Genomic DNA, 21,898 nt, shown 5'->3' on the forward strand with positions numbered 1-21,898 from the left:
GCATTCATTAACATAGCATAGAAAGCAGAAACTAGCCACATTTTATATAAAAAGACTCTAGAAATCTGTGTCTACTTACATTAACATTAGTCAATTGGTGGGTGCCAACTATGCACATAGCATGTTTTATTTATAGGTCTATATAGTAGTCAAAAACATTCTATCACAGAAATGTGTTATTCATTAATTCATATTTTGCTCAGTCTTACTTTACTTCTTGAACCCATCCAGGTGTTTTTTAAACGATGAGGGTAATTTAATACCAAACAGCATTCATGTTCACCCTATTTTTCGGTTCCATGTAACTAAATATTCCTCCTGATTTTGTATATTATTTACCTTTAATTAGCTCACATATATTGTGCAAACTAGAATTTGCCTGTGTTTTTATGACAAAATTCCAAACAATGGTAAAAAATAAAGGTGGAATAAATGGTCATTTTACTGAACAGAGTATTTCACATTAATTTTTTCTCAAATATCCATTCTTTATATCAACTGGAACGGTAAATATTGCTATAGATATATGCTTCTGGTGCTTAATTTGTTTTTGAAATGTTCATTTAAAATGTTTAAAATGTTCATTTTAGCCTACTGTTTCAAAGCTCCATATGAGATCTAGTCACACATTGCAGAACGTAGATCATATCATATGACCTCAACAAATCCAGCAACATGCCATGTATATGTGTTTTCACTAAAGGAGCTTTATAGGTTTCCATGACTTAACCTATGAGATTTAAGGCGGTTTAAGGAGGAAAAACAAAACCCTTTTCTTGTTGGTTCTTTTTATCTTATATATGAATGTGAACTTGACATAATCTAATTTTAATCATGAGAAAAAATTAAAACAAAGTTAAACCAGGAACAATAAATCAACACTAAAATGCTGTCAATTATTGCTTATTACCATATTTGTCATGTGAATCAGTCATATAGGTCATTTATGAATAGCCATAAAGCAACTTCTTCCATTTGCAAGGCACACAGCCTTTGCCATTCAGTGATGTATGTAAATACTGGTGTCAAAGCTCCTTCTAAAACACCACCACTGGGGAGAGAGAGAGAAATCTTACTGCCATTAAGACACACAAGCCTTCAACCTCTAAAGAAAAATAATGCTTAAGCCAGCAGTAACTTTTTATAATTAGAGTTGATGAAAGAGAAAATGTCAACATTGTAAATGATTTTTGCTAGGGAGCAGAGTGTTAAAATGGGGTAGGAGGCTTTTGATGAAAATTCACAAATTTTTGCTAACATCCTTAAAATATAAAAATATTTTTGAGCCTTACTTGCAGGGTAAGACAATTGTTTCCTGTTAGATGTTTTTGTTTTCTTTTAATTTATTTTTAAATTTAATTTACTTTAATTTGTTTATTTTATTTTTTTAAACTAATGACCATGCTGCCACATGTCTTCTGCATGTTTCAGTTCTCAGATATAGATAGACTGAAAAATTATGCTTTTCCTCTTCTGTGGAAACTATAAATTCTCAACCACTTACAATATCCTTCCTGAGGTTCACAGCCTCAGATAATCATGCCCTGTTTTGTGGAACAGTACAATGTTTTAATAGGATTGCAGGTATAACCAACATTTCTTAATCTATGCAGTCTTTCCGGAAGAATTTCAGAGGATGAAACTATGCATTTGGAAGGATAACCAGAATAAGTCCAGTTCTGAAAATCCTGTTTTAAAACTCGAATACTGTGTTTCACAGTTTGACTTTTAGAAGTCTCCAACAGAGGTATCACCTACCTGTCTCATTTCTGGTATGATTCTTAAGGTAAAAAACGATTAAAAAAAACAGGGTGAGTTTAACACTTTCATCAAACTGCATGAGATCTAAAAGCTCATCTCTTCAGACTTACCCAGCTGTAGCAGCATTCATGTTATAGTGATTCTCTTCCTTAGCTCAGAGTTTAAGATAGGAAGATTGCAGCTGCTCATGTATTTGGAAGAGTAAAGACAAAATCAGGGTCACATTCTATGAAATGAGGCTAGGTTAAGTCTGGATGACCTATCGATCAGACTGAGGAACAGCTGAAGAAAGCCAGAGAGTTTAGACAGATACATTGCCTTGGGTGAAAGTTTCTTATTAGAAACTTTACCCCTGACTTTATCAGCTGCCTGAAGTCCAGAATGAAGGACCCTCTGCTACTCCAGTGAAAAACAGCTTTTTTAAAATGTGTTTCCCTATAAATAGTGGTCGTAGTCATTTGCCAAACACTGACTTTACAAGTCATGAAAAACTGGGTCTAGCATGCAATTTAGTCAGAGATTAGGCTTCTATGTCCAAACCAAACAATCTTAAGCATTACACATCCTACATTTTGCTATTATTTATGTCTGCATGTATCATAACCTTAGGCAAATTGAGCCTATCGCTAAAACAGTTTAGGACATCTGGAAGTCCCTGGAGGGGCCTGGTGTCTTGCACATTGGCAGAGGAATCCCAAAACACTTTGTCAGCAGCAATGAGCTTAGCACAAAGCAGAGCACCAGAGCCACTTTCACTAAATAAAATAATTTTAGAAAAGAGTAACCCTTCACTGTTTGCATGATTAGTGACTGCTAGTTAGTGATTAAAGCACTTTCCCAGGAAGTGGGAGGCTTGATTTCAGCTCCCTTACCCAGCCCAAGACATCCAGACTTCCTTCTCTCAGGACAAAGAGTGCCTGCGCTCAAAAAGTTGTATAGCCCTGGTACAGAAGTTTTGCCAAAGAGCCACTGGGCTAGAAAGAAAACCAAGAGCAAATACATCCCTGCTAGGGCATATTACTGAAATGAGAGCTTCTTGCAGACAGTGGTCCTTGTCTGTATACAGTGTTATTTCTTGAGACAGTTTTTGAAAGGGAAAATACCTCTGCTTGCTGATGAGGCTGTTGTTGTTCAAAGACCACTGTGTTTAGTCTAGTCAACACCTAACACTGAGGACATATCCAGAATTTGCATCGATTCCTCTTGCAGTAGGAGCATGGTCCTAGACATATGCAAAAGGAAAAAAAGCCCCTTTTTGAACAAAAAGAGCAGAGAAAAAGAAATTTTTTTTCCGATCTCTGGTTGCATGACTTTGAACCTGATGGACCAAGGCAAATGAGCCCAGTATTATATATATATCTCCAGTATTTTTCTAACAGGAATTACCAAGTGGAAGTCCTTCAAGATAAATATGTAGTTACTCAATATTAGATCAAAGTGGAGTTTTTTTTCCCATATTGCCTTGAGATATTTTTTTGTGAAATCACCTGTGCAAAACAGAGACGATGATAGAGAAGTAGATGAATCTTCCAGAAGCCAATAAACTCTGTCTTCAACACAATAATGATTCATGTACACAGAGAGCATCCATGTAAGGTGGTTACACTGCTCTGGTTTTTGCTTGATGTTCCTTAATAATGTTTACTAGCAATGCTGAATCATCCATAAGTTACGTAAACATTTAGGCTGCAGGTGTTTTTCAGGTTCTACCACAGAGATGTTGAGGACTCCCCCAATTCGGTTTCTGATTGTTTACAATCTCCTGCTGTGCCTGCAATATGTTTGAATTGTACTTAAAACACATAAATCTGCCTTCAAAGGCATCTTGGGAGGCAGAAGTGTGGCTAGGGAATTTTAAATGGAAGGGACAAGCAATGGCTACAAAGAGCTCAGTTTTTAGTAGTAGGTGTTGCAGTTTGTTCCAATTACAGCACACACTAGAGTGTGAAATGTTCATGCCAATCTAGTAAAAAGAAAAAGTACACGCAATGCTGAAATTAACACCTTTGTAATTACAGACAAGCTCCTTTACTACTACCCAGCAAGTGCAGCTGAGGCAGGTTTGGAGAAATGCAAGCATAACAGGTTGTGCAATAGGAAGTGTGACTTTTTTTTCCAATCTGACTTGATAATTGGAACCTTCTTTGGCAGCCAGATAAAAACGTTTGCATTTCCGAACAGAAGAATTTAAGTGTAGTACATCTATATTTGCCTCACAGAAAACCAGACAAAAAGGTTTTTTTTGGTAATTAAATGACTTGCATTTCCCTTCTTTCCCTCATGTACCATTAACATCACAAAACTATACATTTGGCATTCTTCAACATAATTTATAGCTCTTCTTGCAAATCAAGCCAGCAACAGGCCATCACAGAGGCAAACATGCCTTTCATTTGCATTGAGTGAGCTGTCTCAGACTCATGGCAAAATAAATAGCTGGATATCCCCCAATAATCCCAGTCCCTTACTATTCACACAAATTCTCAGTGACTCATCCAGGAAAATATCACTGAGTGTGTCTTTTAATTTTATTCATGTTTCCACTAGAACCCTGCAGAGGCTTCTTAGTGCTTGTAAGATTATTTTAGTTAGCTTCACTTGCCAAACAGATCTTTCCCCACTTTATTATATCATCATTATTATTTCTACTATATAGGAAGTATATTGCCACATATCATATATCAAAACATTACTAATGCCATTAAGACAATGCCAAGACTAGTCACATGATATGCATGAAAAGGCAGCTCAGTTCTTCAGAGAGCCTTGAGCACTAGCTGACCAGTTTCTGTGCAACTAGTGTTGTATGTGGCTGCCAGAGTCAGAAACAGACATCCTGTCCAGGAAAGAAAGAACCTCTCTCTTCTGAAATAAAGGCTGAGAAGCAGAGACATCACCTTGTAGCTGAAGACCTTTTGCAAAAACAGCATGCTCTCATCCAAATGCTTTTTAGATGTTGTTAATGTCAGAATAGATGCTTCTGTGGCGGATACCATTTGACAAGATTTAAAAACCATGCTGCAGAAACCTTTTGACACAACTGTAACCTTTTGTATGCATAGATGTTTTTGCATAAAGGGGCGAGAACCAGTATCATTCAATTATATCTCAAAGAACAAAAATAAGGCCACAGGCAACCTTAATGCTGGTATTTCCTAACCTCTTAAACCTTGCCTCTGCAACCTTGCTTCTGCAACTCATCATCCCTTTGACAATGTATCTTCCTGTAATATAATGAGGAAACTCTTCACAACAGGTCCTCTCTCCCTCTAGATCCCTAAATCCAGCTGTTACCATCTGCTTGCACAGGTAACCAAGTGCACTACAGTTCTGAACTTTACTGCTGATTTTATTTGGGGTGGGGGAAGAGCTGAAAGCAAAATACTGAAACAATTAAGATGCTTTAATTTTTCCTTTCTTTAGTTTAAATTTTCTGATAAGCATAATATGCTGCCTATTAAACAAGCAATGGGTGCATAGGCTTCAGTATTGCCTGTCACTATTAGCAGCAGTCTGACTATAGTTAACCTAGGAAGAATTAGTGTTTGGTCTTCCCTTACTGCAGTCTGTGTTGCTTTTCATTTGTATATCTTAATAGAAAATATAGTGTATCTAGTCACCATAGGAACACATTCCCCATCTGCTGTATTATCACATTTTTTCCCCTTGACTTCTGTAGATTGCAGTCCTCTCTACTATGTTGTCAAGATATGTAGGGGCCAATTTCCTCCCCATCTAAGAGGAGTTATGACAGACATGAAAGCAGTCATGTTTCTTAACCCTTGGAATTCCATGGCTTTTCATCTACACAAGATTTTCAACAGTATACCTGCAAAACAATTTCTGCTTTTCCTGCCTTTTTAGCAATATTGCTTTTGAAGAAAGTGGGTTGGTTATTGTGTAAAATTCTTTTTAAGGAAAAAATGCAGTTTCTCTTTGCAAAAGTTTATGTCTCATTATGCATCACAAGCTCCCCTCTGACCAAGCCATATGGCTCATCATTAGAGTCACATGCTGAGGGTGCAATGGGGAAAAGTTTTCCAAGAAGCCTAGCCCATATGAAAGGGAACCAGGGGGCACTACTCAAATTCCTATGAGGCACAATAGGCCAAAGAAGATTAATGTTGAACTGACTTGAAACACAGTGTTTGGGTTCAGTTCAAGAAAATGAAACACTTTGATTTAGTAAGTCAAAACTAAACATAGACATTTCCAAATTGAATTATTTTGGAACATTTCATTCCAAGAAAAAATTGTGATATTTCAACTTTTTGTTCCTTTTCTGAAGGAAAATCATGTTTAAATACTGTTTTTTCCTGTGGGATATTTTCTGTTCCCAGCAAGGAAAAAATAGCTTATACAAAACAACAAAATTATTCAAAGTCAATAATATCTATGTATTGTATTCAGTGCTTGTGCTGCCAATTTTTTTTTCAATTTAAAATGTAATGAGAATTAGCATACATACATAAGAAGAAGGAGAAGAAAACAATTCCAGTTTTCTGAGTTACTGGAAAGTGAAAAAGACATGCTCCATACATAAAAGTCAATTAGATAATTTGAATTTAAAAATTAAAAATTAACAAAATTTTATACAGAGACACAACATAACCACAGGACTAAATTCACTTGTTTGGACTTGGTTTTGGTTTAGACAAGTTCTGATCTGCTCCTTCTAAAGGAATGTAAGACAGTTTTAACAGTTCATTAGGTTTAGGAATATGGAAGTACTGGCCTCAATTTTATGTGATGTAAAATCAGCCTCTACTGTCACAGGTAAATGTATGGTATATTTCTTTGCATGAATTAACCAGGCTTGATCTTAAAACTATTTAGTTTTTGCTCCTACTAATCCCAAGTGGATAGTAATCCCTTTCTACTACAAACCACTTAGCAGAAAGCCACAATTTATTCATGACTAATAGTCACAAAATATTATTGTTATTCCTTCATGAAAATAATTTTCTTTCTCTGGTGTTCATCTTCCTGATAAATTAATAATTTGAAGTTTTCAGCACTTGATCTCCCTGAATTTTTTACTCATCTGCTATATATTTACTTCTTTCATTTTCTCATTCACATTCAGATGTTCTGCTCTCACTCGCACATTCATCATCACTCTCCACAGCAAAAGCCTGAAAAAGCAGTCAGTTGCTTTTGCACAAGGTCATTTAATCTCTCTGCTCCATCTCCTTTTTGCCTTTCTTCTTTCTTACTGCTGAACAACGTTCTACTATGTGTTATGTGGGAGCAGGACCTGGTGAAGTGAGGGATGGTCCCTTCCAGACTTAGATTCCTTATGCATTCTTCAGTGACCTTCCCAGTGGTAGGGAAGGAAGGTCCAAGACTACACTGCTGCTCTTGAGGACTGGCTTTATCGACAAGGATCATGGTAAGATAAACGGAATTAATCTTTAGACTTTCCTCAGGGCTGGCTGCCTTCAGGTTTGTAACTCAGACTCCCCCGAACACATGCCAGAATATCTCTTATTTATTCCACATTCAAGTGAGATAGTCACTTTTACCAGCAAAACACACTCAAGCTTTTACGAGTTTTAATCATTTTAATATTATTAATCAGATTAACTCTGAAAGGCTTTTCTTCCGAACACAGTGCATCTCTATAGAAACACAGAACTGCATGGAAAACTGAATATTGAACACACCTAGTAAAAAATAATTTAAAATGCTATTGGGGCACATTTACTATTCTTATACAGAGAAGTTGTCTGTAAATCCATACAACTGACAAAACTAACACTTACAAGACAACTTAAAAGACTTGGATGGCTATGTTTTCCTTAACTTGTAACAGGATTGAAAAACTTTGGCATGTTATACAAAAGTGCCTGTCACCTAGTTTGGATCAGGAGTGTTCTTTTGAAGCAAATTTATCCTCACTCAACAGGACTTCAGTTCACACCATGGAGTGGTCTGGGAATACACAGAACTAGTTCCTGAAACTGGAAACTGGAAGACATGTCCTAGGAGTGTCCATGGTTGACCTTCAGCAGCTAGCAGGGATTTGGCCCCAAGATCAGTCTAATATGAGCCAGAGTGACATGTACTATACATGTTGTGTCCTCAGTGCCAACTCTTTGTCTCTTCACATCTGCTCCTATCGGAACATGCTAGTTGGTAATGAAGACATAGCATCAGACTCTCATGTTATGTGCTTTGCTGTCTTACACACTTGTACACTCTTAAATGTAATTATAATCAATAAATAAAGTTCTAACACAGGGTATAACCATTTCTTTTTCATTTTGAAACCTTGTGCAGAAACTAGTACTTCCTGTTCTGGCCCAGTTTTTCGAACATAGAACAGACGTGTCTATTTAAATTACTTGATACATAGTCCCAAAAAGAGTGGATAAAGCTCTTTCAAAATCATGGATATTTAACATAGTCATATACATTTGTTCATACAGCATTTATTTTTAATCACTGTATTTTGTGTGCCTGTTAAAATCATAACATAATCATAACCCTTACTCCAGTTAGAGGCTGAGCTGAAAAATCAGATCAGAAAGGGGTATTTGGAAGCAAAATTATTTGGTTGCCAAGTGTATTGGATCATCTCACCTGTCCAAATCTGTGCTTGTTGAAAGGTTTATTCTAATGCCTGTTGTTCAGTTTTAACCCTCTTTGAAGTCAATTAAGAGGTGAAGTCAGTGGGATTGTCGTGCTCAGGCCCTTATTGTTGAGTAGCAAATTCCCTACTGCCTATGTATATTGCAATTATCCCTGTTTCTATAATTACACTATGCAATCACCAGCTGTCCAGGACAAGATCCTTATTAGGTTAATAACAGAACTTAAAGGGTCAGGGTGCCCTTTTGGCATGTTTCACATACCCTGTGCTTTTGTGGAAAAACAAAATCACTAAAAATATTATACATGGATGATAATGAAACAGCCACCTCAAAGCTTGACATGTTCAGTTTATAGCTGTAGTTTAGAGATTAGTTGTAATCCTGCGTCTTTTTTTTTTCCTGTCCTTTTTTGCTACTGATAGCAATGTTATTGCTTTCAGTCATAATTTTGAATGTTATTAAACATACTGCAAGTGCAACCAGTGCAGAACTCTCCCAAAAATATGCGAGTAGAAGCAGCTCATCCAACCACAGGCTTTTGAACATCAAAAACATTTTGAATGTCAATAACATTTTAAATAATTAATTTAAGCAACATTAGCTCCCTTCCAGCTGGTGATAATGGCAGACATAAGCTGTTTTGACAATGTGAAGACTCTATTTTTTTTTCTGCACCAAAACTTCACAGTTCTTGCAACACTTATCTGAGATACAAAATTCAGGATTTTTTAATATTCTAAATTTAAAATTTTAAGTTTGCACATTGCATTTATGAAACGGAGCAATCAGAAATATGAGGGGTTGGCAAGAAGGAGGAGGTTTTGATAACTGTTAGTGAATGATATTATCTTCTCATTTCTGACTTTTTATAATAGATGTGTCAAAAATTGTCAAGTGAAGCTTTTCCTCATGTTTACACTGTTTTTCTATCAGTGCTGTAAATACAAAATCAAAAGGGTAAATATCTGCATACCAATAAAGGCAGTTAGTCTAAATAATTTAATCAGTGGAAAAACATACTATTGTCTATAATGTTTTCTTACCTTCTTCTGTTTCATTTTTTTTTTCCCCACACTGTTTCTCTTCATTATTCCACAAGCTCTACATCGACACAGTTCAAGAAACTGTGTTTTGAGCTTCCATTACTGTTGCCTGGCCTAAGACTTAGTCTTGCAAGTTCTGGGAGTTTTTGCAGTCAGATTACACTGTGGTCGCTTTTCCCTCTGATTGCTCAGAGCATTGTGTCCCCACCACTGCCATGAACACTTCTTTCTCTGCCATCAGTGTTCAGTAGCTTCAGATTTGCTCTTTGAGAATTATTCCCTTTCACATGCAAAATCAATACTTTTCTGTATACAGTAACTAATTGAATGGTTATTTGCTAAAGGCAGAAGTAAGAAATAATAAAACAGAGTAAAGACTGAGGTTTGAAGAAGCTATAGCCTTAAGAAGTCGCTGAGAAATATCTGTAACATATATAATACCCTTTTATGTTAAAAGTTGTTTGGGATATTGTTGTCAGAATAATTGCATGGAAAAAAGGATTTCTGCGAAATGGATGTTTTTCCAAAGGAAATCTAGAGTGCCATTAGAAACACTCCTACTTGCAAAATCAAAATTAAATATACCTTTTTTGGGTAGATTTCATTTGAAGTAAAATAGTTTGGTTTGCTGGAAAAAAAAACCCTATTCCTTTTTTAAAGTCAGTTCTGCATTAAATTTCACTTACCCAAAGCCTATAGTACCTCACAGGACTTGTAGAAATGGCAACATAGGTTTTTCTGTTCCTTCTCTGTGAAATAGATAGGTAGACTAGAAAAAACACTCATGCTTATGGTATTCAAATGTCTTCCCAAAGGCTTCATAAGCCATGATATATTTCTCCTCATTCAGGTAGTGCACACTTATGCTGCCAAACCTGCCTATATAACTCTTAAAAACCCCAGACTGCTGTTAGATTTAAAAAGATAGACAGTTGGTGAGTATTCTGACACATGGCCTGCTGTTGGCATGACAGATGTCTCACATTTTTGTCAATATTTAACACACATGATTCACATCCTGGCATCGACTCAGTGATCCCAGGTGTTGCAAGAGGTTGTTAGAATATAATACCAATTTTTTTGGTGTCAGCCTATGTGCACTCCATTGCTGAATGTCTTGTAAGACTCATGCATCTATGAATGCTTTTTCAAAGTATCTAGAAATTTATTTATTTCTACGGGTTGATGATGCTAGAATTTTAAAATTTATTACTTTGGACCAAAACTAGAGAATGCAGAGGAGTCCATATATATAATGAGAAAACTTGTATATTCTAATATACCGATAGAGAAATGAAATGAAATCTTTGTATTTGTTTTAGGTTCCAGTTTTGTTCCAAAAGACACTATCTTAATTACATGAACCAATTCCAATGACATGTGAGCTATACAAAATAATTGCTCCAGTCACCCTTGGAAACAATTTATTGTTAAAGGCAACAATTCACAAAAAGAACAAGCAACTGAAATTTTCAGATGAGATTTCCAGATAACTGAATTTAGCAGGGTCAGTAGGATGAATGCCTTTCCTCTTACAAAAGTGCCAAACGTCCAGGAAGTCCCAAATAACTAGAAACAAACTCTGAACACCCGTCTGACATCTTATCTAAAAATTGGCATCATGATTAGAATGCCTATGGTCTTTCAAGGCCTTCTGGGAAAAAGTCTATCACCTGAAATATCAACGTAATTTTGTGTCTTTTTCCAGTTTCTAATAGAAGAACTGCATCAGCTGTTAGACTTGACATTGATACTTACCAGAAAACAGATTACTATTGCCATTTGTTTTGTGAGACACATAAAAAGGCAATTTGGATGAAATATAGGTGCAAAAATGATTTGATGTTTTACATTGAAACTCGTTCATTTGTATCAAAATGTTTTGTTTTTTTTTTAAGTGCGTATCTTAGAAAAGAAGAGGAAAATCAGAATAAAGTGTGTGATTTTTTTGAGGCTACTTAATACAAATGTATTAAATTGTTTCATACCTGTGCAATCTTGCCCTGAAAGATTATCTTAATCATTAGTTTTGAATTTAGTTCTGAATGTCTTTGCTTTATTAAATTTAACTCTTAATGACATATCTTAGTTAGTACTCAAAAAATAAGACTGTCTACTACCATGAACAAATCAAGAGCTTGACAAGCTCCACGATGAAATACATACAGTACCATCCCAAGTCTAACATTAAAAAATCTGACAAAATATGATGTAGCTGGCCATTATGTCATAATATCTCATTTTCCAGCAACTATCAAAATATGCATTCAATGAGTTATTGAAGTTCACTGTCTGGTCAGCAATGGGATTATTATGAAATTCATTATTAATAATGCATTGTAAATATTATGACTACTAGAAAGGATAGATATATTACATAGTCAGACTTGTGGGACAAGATGGAAGCTCTTCTGAAGACATTTTCTGACCTGAAACCAGAAGTTACTCAATCTAGTCTCAGTCACAGCATGTTCATTCTGATTTCATATATAAGTGAAGATTTGTCCTTAGGGAAATAAGTAAAGAAATCTCAAACAAAATCCCTGCTGAAATTAATGGATATGATATAGAATAATTTTTGAGCCACTTAACAAAAACAGTTAGCTGCACATTAACTTGGTGCACTAAACCTAGTGCAAATATTCATTATCTATCTAAAACCACCTGGTTTAGTAGATTTAAGATAACTTCTGAAAAAAGACTTTAAAACCATACACCGGATATAGTGATGAGGCTTGGAGTTGTAAGGAGATAAAAATAGGATACCATCAAGGTCCTCAAAGCTGTCTGAAGAAGAAACTCAGTAAGAATATCTTTGTGATATGGATACTTCATTGCTTGCCTCCTGTAAGTGAAGATATTAATTTACATTATCTGCTACTTAACACCTGCAGATAATTTTAACCTACATGGACTCAGAAGTAGTTAAATTTAAATAGCCACAATTTTTACAAAAGCAGTGCTCCATGAATCTCTTGCTTTCAAGCATTTTGGCATAGCGTGACTGTTTCAATATGTAGGAGTCATGACATGAGCCAGGAAGTTTATTAAAACATTCCCAGTGTTTTATTTTGCATTCTATAATTCAGGGCATTATAGCAGACTAACACAAAAAGTTCTTTAGGGGAGTGCTGTGCTCACTGGATCCTAAAGGGATACATCCACAGTGTTTTCTTCCCCCAAGATATGTTTGAAAAAGTGTCTTAGTAATTACACCATTACTCTGGTAAAGGCATTGCTTCTGGTTACTGAAGTTTAAAATAAAATTCACTGTTTAAATAAGTATTCTCTTTGGTTGCTATGCATCATCTGGAAAGATGTGAATTTTTTGAATGGCTCAGCAACAAACCCAGTCTTAGTCAGCAAGGTCTTTTCCTTGGGATCGCTTGTGAAGGTTATAAAGTTATGTTCACACCCAGAGAACAACATAGTTCAACACACGTAGAAAATAAACAGACCCTTCAGCTTCAGCCCAGTCCCATGACCCCTGCGTACAGAGCTTAACCTTCCAAAAGGCATTCAACTTCGTTGGGTCACTGGAGGAGGGGTGAAGATGTCTTGCTCACTGGAAAATGCCACTGTGACCAAAGAAGTATTTTGTGAGACAATATCCTGATGCGAGCATTTACCTTGCTGCAATATACCCATGTTATTTCATGGCAAAGATCAAGAAATAACAATCCCTTTGGCGAAACTATTATCATCCATCAAGTGCTACTTGTTCAATCACTTTTGATAGAGAGTTGTAGTACCATGCTTCAGAGATTCAGTGGGATGAAGTGTTTCAAGAAGTATACTCTGATTTTTGTAATAAAAATATTACAAGCTTTAGTTACAAATCACAAAACCATTTAAATTAGGAACTGTAAGCACTTTAAATTGTGAAGCAAAATGTATTTTTTGTATAACAAGATGCAGTGGAAAGAACTGCTAGATATGAATGTCCCTTTTGCCACTGGAGACCTGGGTTGACATCCCCACTAGGGGATACCTTTATAGATCCCTTTTTAGTGTATTGCAGTCATGCCATTATAAAACCATCAAATGCAATTTGGCACAGCATGATACTTAAATGGTGGCCTGAAATTAACAGACTGAATTACCCTCTACAGGCAGCCAAGTTTATTTATAAATTGGAATTCAGATAAGTAAGTGAAGTGTCTTACTGAATCCTGTACTTTTATATTTCCAATCTCTGTCTTCTGTGCTTTGAAATACTTTTTGCAGTCGGCCTTTAGTTGAACTTCTAGAATATTTAGCCACTTAAAATGGGACCAAAACTGAAAGCAGGATGCTGTATTAAGTACTTACAAGAGATAGTGATTTTATGTTTGTAAACTATCTTGTAAAAAGTTTTAATTAAAAGAGCTACATCTTGGCATCTGTGAGGTCTAGTGCAATTAGTTGTTTTAAACTCCATTTTCTCCTCCCGCAGCCAATTAAGCAAAACTTGTGTGCAAGAGTAATGGTTGCCTCAGTGACAAAATCAGAACATGGTAAATAATGTGATTAAACTTGTTAAAAGCCAAAATAAACACTTATAATTATCTCAAGAAAACCTGCATAGCACAAGTGAGAGCTCTATAAAGTGAAACTCTGCATCCATAATTTCAGACTTTCCTACACAATAGATCATAGTTAAAGATCTGTTAACAGACCTCTGACTGCTGAACTGGGCAGCTTGTGGTTTTCTTCTAAACCTATTGGCATAATGTGGATTTATGCAAGAGGTGCAAATTGGAAGTTGTCTGCTATTGGAGCCATTGGCAGAACAGAAATCATACTGTAGGGTTAGCAGCATGAAGTACATTGCTTTGAAATTACACAGCAGGGTTTCTGCTTGTTGCTCCACTTGCCTTTAAGACCAAGGTCTTATACTGTCTGGCCATGATTAAAATCAAAGTGTAGGCCTCTTTGCTGGGTGCCAGTAAACGAAGGTGAAAAACAGAAACAATCTGGATTCTTAATTATTTTAAAATGCAACATAGGCAAAAAACTAAGATGAAAGCGTTTCTTACTAATCTATCCTAATTATTCCACATAAAATGATTTCCTAAAGAGACCTGTATCTTGAGATAGTCACTTGCTATGACTATGCAAGATCTTTTTTCTCATACAGCATCTCTTATGTAAACCCACACACTTATACAGAAAACAAGAACTGATGAGCAGTTTAAATGTTAAATTTATTTAAATCCAGATTCAGGTGTACATCAAAACTTGAAATAAACCAAGATACTACACTGAATTTACTGAAAATTAAGTGGCCATTAGCTTCTACAGCGGTACAGTAGTAAAAAAGTGCACATTTGGAAATACTCCATTTTACTGCCATACTATGGAGATATAGGCAGGTATGCACGTACTGGCAAGTGAGATCAGAAAGAACAAAGGATTGTTACATCAGAAAATAAAGATACGGGAAAGTGATATGTGTTCTCAGTATAAGTCTGAGGCACTCTGCTCAGAGATTCTCATTCTGGTTTCAGTCGCTGTGGTGACTGAAAAATAACAAAGTAATGGCACATGGTAGAAAGTCAATGCTGAGAGTGAGTACTGCGAGAGCTATCTACACTATTGTCAATTTTACCATAAGTGAACAAGAGGCTTTTTCTTTACTTGTCAGCATATTCCGAAGTACTTGCTGTCAGGGTTTGTTTCCTAACTGGCTCTTGAAGGGCTTATTGATAGACAAACCTCTTGACTGAAATGAAGATGCTGCAAGGATATCTGAAGATAGCCAAGGACAATCATTAAAGTTCATGTCCAAAATACTTGCCCACTTTAATTTCTGACTTATTTAACATGTAATTTTTTGATTCAGACTACAGTGTTTGAAAGTTGGATTTTTGGCCTCATATGAAAAAAAATCTTATTTTTTTCCTAGTCTAAGCGTCTTGTTCATGATGCCTTTTTTCTTAGAAGGCAAATACATGTCTTCCAGGTTATGAGCAAAAGAAATATATTACATATGAAGGATTAAAGGATTCAAGCAGTCTCTTTGAAATGTATTGTATTTTGCTTGTTCTTTTCATATATTTTTAACACAGTTTGAGTACTTTATTCTTAATAATTCACAGGCCATTTAATGTCACATAGCTTGATGAATCCCAATTACTTGTGAACAAAGTTTTCCATGCCTTTAAATCTACAGCAAAGAGAAGTAGATGTTTCTTTCATGCACTAGTTCAGAATAGTCCCTGATGTTAAATTTATTTCTAACTCACAGCTACCTGTATGTGGCCTTCTGAAGTCAGTTCTGTTTACTGGGTTTGTCTCTGATCCACCTCTGGCAGTGCTGATGGCAACTGGAAGATGAGCTCCTTGCTCACCTTTTCCCTGTGAGCAGGGAGGTCATATGTACTGTTTGGCCACTACCGTGCTGGAATACAAAAATGTATTTAAGACCACTGCGGTAAGAAACTCAGAACAGAGATACTGTGTGTCCGCTTTCTATTTCTGATAGAGAAGTCATCTTTTCCTATTTTGCTCTTTTCCCTTTAAATAATCTCATTACTATTAAGAAACCACATTGTTTGTTTTTTTCCCAGTATCCAAGTATGTTGAGTACATACTGTGGCAAACTTAGCCACATAAAAGTTTCTGCTCTGGCTAACTTATAATGCAATGTCCTTCACTGGAGAGTTTTAAAGAAATACATTCCACATCTTCGTAAATTATAAAAATTCCAAATAATTCAATATAGTGCATTAGAACAATAAGTAGATAAAATCCCTATTAATGTTAGTGAAGCTTGCTTTTTGCAAAACACTCTTTTCTCTTACAAGAAAGACACACAGTTTTGCCCTATAATATCCTAGCTCTTGTGCTAATATTGGAAATTGTAATGAAAGCAACACCCTGTCCACCACTGCTGCCAGCAGTGCAAAAACCTGATGCAATACTAGCACAAACAGGTCCTTGGCAGACACAAGATTTTAATGACTGCATGGTATCAACATCTTTGCGCAGCTTCTGCCATGAGAACAACTGCATAAGGGGAAAAAAAAGCAAACCTAAATGGAAGCACTGTCAGGAAGGACATACTCAATCCACATCACAGTCCATCGAAAGGAAGATGAAAGCAAACAGCTGTGAAAAGCAGAGCTATTTTGTGCAAATTCTGTAAGGACAGCGTTGAACACTTCTCTTTGAATTCTTCCTCCATTCCTCTTCTTCTTCAAGTCCCTTGATGGGATCTGTCCTAAGGTAAGGAGAGGTCTGAAAGTTAAGACTTCGGTGTTTCATCTGCTGTGCCTTCTCTGCAAAATAGTTTTCCTAAGCTTTAACTCTCATTCTTCTCCCTGTGCTTAGGCCATGCTCCCTGTGAAACAGGCACTTGTCTTTTCCAAATTTTTCCACAACCTGAAGAGTGAATCCAGTATAATCACTGGTACTTCAATCCCACAGTATCCATTATGGACTGTTCTTGAAAAGGATCTCCTATGGAATGATAGTTATAGCCTGTTGACTCCTTACAGTATTGACTGAACTTGGTGCTACAGGCATAAAATATTTGTTTTATAGGTATAGGTATCTCAGAAACTTTTTTTTTTTTCCATTTATGATTTGATAGTTGGATGCTCAGAACTTTGAAATAAAATGGTGAGTAGAAAACCTGGCATTCCTTTCTTCTTCACCTCTCATGTTTTGGTACACATTACCTGACTTCGGTAGTAATGCATTCTCACTGAAATTAATGCATCTTTGATGAAATAACTGATCTGAGCTGCAAAAAGACTTACTAATGCACAAAATAAAAATCAAACCCATAGAAAACCAGTCAGTTCAAGACAAAAATTTTATTCTAAACCATCGATGGTTTGTTGATGTTTTCAATTCCAGGTTTGTATCTCATCCAAAACTTTTAAAACTTTATTTTACAATAATTGTGGATGTTCTCAAATATCTAGCAAAAAGAATGTAGATAAACAAATATTTCTCAGAGTAAAGCAAGAGAATAATTTGAGAGGGCATATATTGTCAATATCAAAATAAACAAAAGCTAGATCAGTTGGTTGGCAAAGGAGAAAAAACCTAGCAATCTCAACTCCAAGTTAGATAATTAAAAATGAAAAACTTGATAAAAAACAACACCACAAATAGTGAATTTGGCCCTAACATCCTACTATCCTTTGCTTTACAGTCTTGACATATATTCTCAGGCAATTCACTGAATCTTTCCTCAGCCATAAAACAGGAAAAATACTCATCCTAATGTGATATGAAGATTGTTAATACTGTTTTAATTTTACGTTATGATGGGAAAAAGAAAGAAAAAGAATGAAAATTATTCCTAGAGGCATGTGAAATATGTAACGTTGGATGAATAAAAATAAATGTCACTGCATTTTTATGCTCTCTAGTAGAAAAATTTCAAATTAATGAAAAAAGTGGTACAGTAGCCTAACATACACTCTTAGCTCAAGTACTTAGTAATGTCTCATGAACCATCTGAATCTGAAAACATAATTCAACCTTTTATGTAAATGGGGCCACAGAGATTAGAAAACAGGATAATGATAAATGGCAAAATATCTAACTGTTCAAGCCAATGGAAGACTCAGTGTAAGAGCTGTTTTTAATTAACATCTTAGTGGTTTGGAAAACAGAATAAAGATCATATTAAATAGATTTGTTGATGATATTGCACTGAAAGATCTTGCCAAAACTAAATCCATAAAAAATACAAAGGAATAAAAAGGTTAAAAAAATATGGCAATGAAAGTAAACTCTCAACCCGGAAAAAAAATGCAAGCTACACATTTGTTAAAAATGATAAAATACACATGGAAGAGAATGCAATGGTAGTGAGCAATTCCTTTGGTTGATGACAAAATCAAGTTAAATTTGTGGTTCTAGCATGATCAGACATCAAAGGAGTTGTCCTGCTTGGGCTGTTTAGCATGGCAGGTGGAAAGGAATCTCTCTGAACATAGTCTTACACCATGAAAAAGTAGTAGAATATTTGTAATTACTTTCAATGACTAGAAGATGAAATCCTATGTGATACTGCTAACCCCAATTGTTGAAAACTTGTGATATAGCTCTCTCCTCATCTTCCTTATTGCAAGATTTAAAACCAATACATTTTAAAAGTAAGAAGTACTGTGTTACTTCTGCTTTTGAAAATCTACACAGCCATAACATTCACTATGACTGAAGGATAGTGAATCACCTATGAGATTTCCAAGAATGCAACTAAATTAACATGAAAGGAAATCTTATTCTGAAGGTCTCCTGGTAAAGTGGCTGTTATTGAGCTGTTGTGTAATGATATAGTAGATGCTGACAGATGTCAGAAACATCTTCTGCACCTGGCTGCTTAGTTCAAGAGTCTAGAGAAGCTGAGCTTTGTGGCTGAATCTTAGAGCAGATTTCATATTTGTACATTAGGTATCCATGTAACATCCGTCTTTTTTTGTGGTAGGTTTAATGTGCCTATAATTAACCTGTAAATTATTTGTGGTCAATGTTCTCTAAAATATCATCTATAACTCTACCGATAAAGGTTGGAGGATTGAGAAAGTGGTGACAATTATGTATAAAACTCTAAGAGCAAAAATTATGATTCTTTGCCATGCTACCTCTAGTTGCAAAACCGTTCATTTGCACAGCATGCTGCAGCTGAGAAGAGTTCAGGATATGTGTTTAATACATTTAGTATCTGGAGGTTATTAAATATTATTGCAATCACTTAATTTGACTGGAAAACTGAGTTGGACTGATATTGATGTCATGAGCGGTAGTAAGGGGATTAGAATGCAAAATGTACCTACTACTGAAGTAATATGTCCAAGATAATGCTGCTTTTTAGTTAAGGCTGAGTTTTGACACAGTGCTGTTGAAAATTTAGGACTCTGCATTGTTTTTCCACAGCCCACTCTCTCTACTTATGCAAATGATCACCTCCTCTGTTTCCAAATAATCTATATTTCCGATCTCTGCTTTCCACAACAACCACTGCTACCAATCAAAGCTAAAGATATCTGTGCAAGTAGTTGGTTCTGTCCAGCTCTTCTAAAGTATTTGCAAGTCTCCGTACAAACAATAAATTAGATGCTTTTTAAAAAAAGTAAAATATCTCTTGTTCCAACATGAGGGAGAACTGTTAAAAGACATCACATAAACTACACTTTTGCAAATAAAAACATCCCAAACCAAAACAGATTTAGTAATAAATTTAGTTTTTATAAATGAAAATAAATGAAAAATGTAGACATACTTGTTGGTGATTAAGATACAAAGATTGTTCTGCCTGCTATTTAACAACATGAACTTTAAAACATATGAATATACACAAAGGATGGAGTCAAAGGTTAAATTTAAATTCAAGTTATGTTGAGCTTAATTGAGTTGGTGTTGCATGTGATATTCTGATTCTTTATATAATTAAACAAATCCATTAAAAAATTGTTCTATAGCTTAATCTTTATTTTTAAAGAATAGAAAATAATCTAGGAAAAATTTTACAGTGATTTTAACAGAACGGTAGTAGAAAAAGTCTATTCACCACATTTTTTACTTTTGGAGAAAATGTGGCAGCATTAAATGACCTAGTAAAAGGCAAAAGGACCTAAAAATACATGCTTTGTAGAGTTTTAAAGTAGAATCCAGAATCTTCTTGGAGGTTCTGAACTATCTAGAAGTCTTGCATGGGGAAGTAAAAGAAAATGGACGACAATGCACAGGTTGAATTTATGTGCAGTTTCTCAAAGCACAGCAAGCAGAGGGAGGTTGAGGACAGACATAGAATGCAAGTCCTCAAGCAGCTTCATTCAAGAAGAATGACTGCATACCCAGAGGCCTAAAACTTAAGGCTGAGTCAGTTCTGAGAACTGCAGCTCAAGTATCTTCAGCCTTCTTTGAGTAACACAACAAAACACTTATGCTTCTATAATTGCCAACACTTCTGAGAGATGTACTACAAAAGCAAAAATTTTTCCCTTAACACTTTCTACCACCTTTTATAAAACTGGATTAATTCATACTTAAATGAGACAAAAATCCCTCTTTCTGATATAGAATATGTTTAGTTTCAAAATCTTCATGTGCAAGTATTGGCCTGTAATCTCTTTAAAGTAAAACCACAGTCTTAAATGTAAAACCACATTTAGACAGGCCAAAAATTGTTGAGCAACTGCTTGAAAGAATAAATGTTAATAATAAAAAGCTCCTTCCACTGAATCAAAACAAAAAAGCCTTTCAAAGAAAAGTTGGGAACATTGGATGATCTTGATATAAAAGGACCTGTCAAGGAAAATCCAGATCACTGCACAAAGCAAAGTGAATTCCTTGCACTGGTATTCATTACAGAAGAGACCATACACTCAAATCATGCTTCACTGGAGAAGAGTCTGAAGAACTATTTCCAACTGAAACATGAGTAGAAGAGATTTATTCTGCAGTGATAAATTAAGGAGGAAAAAATTTTTCAGGACCTAACTGGTATTTCCAGGAGTACCAAAGGTACTCAGAAAGGAAAATCCTGTGCTGGTAATTGGGGAGTGTGTTAAGTTTTACTCAAGTTGGCTTTGATATTAAGAGAATATGACACAAATCTGTGATATCCCATCAGTTACTAATTCAGAATTTTATTTCTAGACTGTCTTCATGTAAGCGTAGATAAATTGATGGATAACATATTAGAATATGATACATAGATATGATGCTTTGGGGAAGAGTCAGCAAGTTTTGCAGATGTAGGCATGACTTGCAAAGCTGATAAGGTTCTTTGAAAGAACGATTTTTTTCATTCACCTTATTACCGTGTGAATAAGGGTGAATCCCGCTGGTATGGTGTAGCTGAACTTTCAGTCTCCTTTGCCAGATGTTCTTACAGAAGCTGTACCCTTACAAAGTAAGAGGGAAGGGCTTGTCATGTAGTGACAACTCAGTGACAACTGCTTAAATGATAAGAAAGGTAGGAATAAGTGGTCAGTTTTTCCTGGGAGGAATGTCAGGCGTATTCTCCCTCAGGGATCTGTACTGATCCCTGTACTAGTAAAATGGTCAGGAAGGTGGCCAAGTACAGGTGTAACAGTTTGCAGGTGATATGGAATTAATGTAGAACAGTAGACATAGTTGTACTAGCAGGAATAGAATTACCTTATATTTGCCATAGTTTAAGTAATACGCATGTAATTTCTGTGATATTATTCAGTTCTTTTAAGATGCAACAATTTGGTCATAAGTTTGAATCATATTTTCAAGAGCTCTGGGACAACAGAATTATTGAGGGATAATAATTTTTTCAGTAGTGCTCCTGAAATATTAGCATATAACAGTATAAATCCAGTTTAAATAGGAATTACAGGGTATTTTTTGTTTTTCTTAAAAAAGAATGAGTGTTTTATTCTGTCACAGGCTGTATTCAATGCAGAGGCTACAGTAGGATAAGGAAAAAATATATTATGAACCTAACAAAAATGTTTAAGTAGATAATTTCATAAAATAAGAAGTAAGGAATAAAATGTTCTGAAAGGCATTATTTTATTT

This window comes from Athene noctua, chromosome 4 (assembly GCF_965140245.1).
Source record: "Athene noctua chromosome 4, bAthNoc1.hap1.1, whole genome shotgun sequence".
Lineage (NCBI taxonomy): Eukaryota > Metazoa > Chordata > Aves > Strigiformes > Strigidae > Athene > Athene noctua.